The following is a 4374-nucleotide window of genomic DNA, read 5'->3' as shown; positions in this document are numbered from 1 at the left end:
TGCTCTAGCCATCGGTACTGAAGACAAGAATGCTTTGCACGAGCCCAGTGCTGAAGAATACACCTTCAGAAGGGAATCCGCCTTGCGATGCATGGGGTCTTTCAGCAGGGCTGATTCATCGGGTGGAAAAACAGCTTTCTTTGCCAATTTAACCACTGGCAAGTCCAGTTTTGGAATATTCTCCCAATCTTTGGAGACAGTTTTATCCAGTCTGTAGAGGTTTTTGAACCGAGAGCCCAGTTCTGATTTCCTCTCAGGCTTATCCCAATCCCGTTCATCCATTCCATTAGGACAGGATGGCTGGGAAAATTTTTCCCCTTGGTAATGGAAAAATAAAACAGTCTGTCCTTTTTAGGCTTATGCTCAATCTCCTTCCCCATCTCCAATGTATCCTTCACCGCTCTGAGGAGATCATGGAGCTTATCCTTACTCAGTATTTAACATTCCTCGGGATCGTCAGAGTCTGGACAGTGGTGTCAGGGACAGTGGCGTCAGGGACTCCTCCTGGAGCGGAATCACCGGCCACAGCACCAGGGATTCTGCTTCAGAAGTCCCTGCCCATATATGGACAGTAACGTCAGGGACTCCTCCTGGAGCGGAATCACTGGCCACAGCACCGGGATTCTGCTTCAGAAGTCCCTGTCCATATATGGACAGTGACGTCAGGGACTCCTCCTGGAGTGGAATCACCGGCCACTGCGCCGGGGATTCCGCTTCAGGAGTGGGGGACCGCTCCAGGAGAAGTCCCTGACATCACTGTCCATATATGGACAGTAAAGTCAGGGACTTCTCCTGGAGCAGAATCCCCGGCCGCAGCTTCGGCCGAGGATTAGGGATTCAGCTCTTACAGGGGGCCACAAAATACCCTCCTCACTTGCACTTCGCACTGACAGAAGTAGAGAGCGAGCGGGCGAGAGAATGCACGCCCGTCACTCGGATCACATCCGAGTGACAACCGTACTTTACATGGCTCTATAAACTTCTATGGGAACCGTACGGCCGGGAGAACAGCCCAAAATAGGACATGTCCCATATTTTGATGGCCCGGTTTACCGGGCCGTCAAAACATCGGCCGTGTGAGTAGCCCCATTTGGGGTCTATCGTTCCTACTGCGGCCGTGTGGCAAAAATCGGCCATCAATATTAGATCAGTGGAGGCACCCCGCGGATCAGTTGTTTGAAGGGGCCGCAGCACTCGAACGAGCACCGCAGCCTCTTAATTGTTTACATGCTTTTTCTCTCCGTTACATTTGTAGCGGCCGTGCAAGGTATCAATTTTTGTCCTGAAAACAGAACAATTTTTTTTATCTTTACCTCTTTGCATCCCGGCACACATAACTTTTTAATTTTTTATTTGACGTAGCTGCATGAGACTTTGTTTTTTGCGGAACGAGTTGTACTTTATGTAAGTGCCATTTTTTGGCACATTTACATGATCGTTTAATTTCTATAAATTTTTATTTTGGCAAAAATGCAGAAAAAAAGCAGTTTCGATGCAGTTTTCATAAATTTTTTTATAGCATGAACCAATCATCATAAATGAAGCGACTAATTGTTGAGCAGGTTACTATGGTCGTGACGATACCAAATGTGTGTATATTATTTTATGTTTTGGGTCTTATATTTAATAACGTTTATTTATTGCAAAAAAATAGCTTGTTATTTTTTTTTTACTGATTTTTATCTTTTTTTTTTTTTTTTAACCCATAGTAGGATGTACACTTTTGATTTTATAACTATAATGTACTGGCATATATATTTATGAAAGTACATTAGCCTGTGTATTGATTGTACACAGGCAGTTTTTAGGGCATACCTCAGTATGCCCTAACAACAGGAAATATGGTCAGACAGCCCTGGGGTCCTTCAATAGACCGTAGGCTGTCTGTTCATATAAGGCAGTGATCCCCAACCACCGGCCCGTCGACCAATACTGGACCGTGGATTATTTGGTACCGGGCCGCGGTATCTTCTATCTGCCCTGGTGGCCACAGGGAATTCCATGCGAAAAACCGCACCAAATTGTGGTGCAGTTTTTCGCCCAGAATGTTCGCTGCGGAAAACTGCTGAGCATTGCTAGCAGGCCGTTCTCCTGGGATGACGTTTTATCCCAGGAGAAGATTGGAGCCTGTGATTGGATGTAGCAGCGGTCACATGGGATGAAGCGTCATCCCAGGAGGCCGGCCCTCTGGCGTATCCAGGCCGGCCTCATGGGATGACATTTCATCCCATGTGACCGCTGCTACAGCCTGTGATTGGCTGCAGTGGGCACATGGGATGAATCGTCATCCCAGGAGGCCAGCCTGGGGGAAGAAACAGACTTCTGAGTAAATAGATTTATTTCTTTTTCTAAGTTGCGCTTTTTTTTTTTTGCTGGAATTGCTGCTATTCCACCGCAATAAACGCAACAACTGCTATTAGTTGCAGGATTTACCTCCCCATTGAATTCAATGGGGAAAACCTGCAACAAATAAGCAGCGTTAACACAAATACAATTGACATGCTGCGGAATAAAACTCTGCACCGCAGGTCAATTTCTGAGCGTTTTTTCCGCTTATCATTTACACAGCGTGTGGATGAGATTTGTTCTATCTCATCCACTTTTCTGCTACTGTATTATGCCGCAGTATTTACGCAACGTGTGAACTGACCAGAAACACCCCCCGCCGGTCTGTGGAAAAATTGTCTTGCATGAAACTGGTCCTTGGTTAAAAAATGTTGGGGACCAATGATATAAGGTAAGTCCCTTGACCGCATCACAGGGATACCCTGTGTTGCAAAGGGGGGTCGCCCCATTTCCTTTTGAATACCGCAATAAGCTTTGAAAACTGCATTCAAGACAGATATCAGAGGTTCCTCTAATCTCCACCATTAGAGCAGGGCTGTGTATTACAGCCGTTGCCACGCTAATGATCACTAGCTGTGCCCGTGCAATCAGCATGACGTGTATGCTCGTCCTAATGCGGCAATGCCCTGGCCCTCATGACGAGTATACACGACATTCGTCGTAGGAATATGCGCTGTTCAATCCAGTAGACAAAAAATTACATTTGTTTTAAATCAGTGGGATCATCATGATCCATTACAAAACTCTTCATCAAGGATTGTCATGTTTTGTGTAAAGCTCTGTTCACACCTGCGTTCAGGGCTTCTGTCTCCATTGGTTCACACTGCAAAATGCTCATGATGGCGCATATACCAGATGGGATCAAAAAACCCTTATGGGCCTGATAATGCCAAAACATGGTCCTTTGCATGTGCAGGGCTGGCAGGGGTGTAGCTAGAGGGGGCAGGTGGTGCATGTGCCCCGGGCGTAACTTAGAGGGGGCACCAGCGCCACCCCCTCCTGCACTATAATTGTACCTGCGTCTATATGACACAGGTACAATTAGAAGCAATGAATGGCCGGGTACGTTCCGTTGCCCGGCCATTCAGCAACTTTCTACGAGTGAAGTGGCGCGATAGTTTGCGCCGCTTGCGTCGTTGAAAGGCGCTGAATGACAGGGAAAGTCATTCTGCCCAGCCAATCTGCGCCTTTCATATACGCTTCGTTCAGCCCCAGGAGACTTGCGCAGAAGTGAGCAGGTCTCCATTGCTGCCGGACGGGATTAAGGTGAGTTTAAATAGTTTATTTTATTGTAATAAAAAAGTGTGTGGCTTTATCTACAGGGGTGGCTTTATCTACAGGGGGGCTTTATCTACGGGGGGCTCTATGTATAGGGGGGGCTATATACTGGGGTGGGCTATCTATGGAGCACTATATACAGGGGTGGGCTATCTGTGGAGCACTATATACAGGGGTGGTCTATATCTACAGCAGGGCTATATACAGGGGTGGGCTATCTATGGAGCACTATATAAAGGGGTGGGCTATCTGTGGAGCACTATATACAGGAGTGGGCTATATCTACAGCGGGGCTATATACAGGGGTTGGCTATCTATGGAGCACTATATACAGGGGTGGGCTATCTGTGGAGCACTATATACAGTGGTGGGCTATATCTACAGGGGGCTATACACAGGGGTGGGCTATATCTACAGGGGGGCTATACACAGGGGGAGCTATTTGTGGGACATTATATACAGGGGTGGGTTATATGGGGGCACTATCTACAGGGGGCTCTATGTCAGGCACTATCTACGGGGGGCACGGTGTGTGTGTGTGTGTGTGTGTGTGTGTGAGTGTGACACAGTGTATGGTGTATGGTACGCTACTATATTTGGAGGCGTAGTATGTGGTATAATGAGAACTTTATCTTTGTTTACAGGTGTAGAAATGTTGGAAAAGTGAGCAGCTGAAGACATCTGAGCGGCAAACTGCAGAAATGGGCTGTGACCGGGAGGAGTCATCATAGAGGTCTGGACCGGATGGAG

This window comes from Rhinoderma darwinii, chromosome 3 (genome assembly GCF_050947455.1).
Source record: "Rhinoderma darwinii isolate aRhiDar2 chromosome 3, aRhiDar2.hap1, whole genome shotgun sequence".
Classification (NCBI taxonomy): Eukaryota; Metazoa; Chordata; class Amphibia; order Anura; family Rhinodermatidae; genus Rhinoderma; species Rhinoderma darwinii.
Note: the sequence above shows the minus strand (reverse complement) of the source record.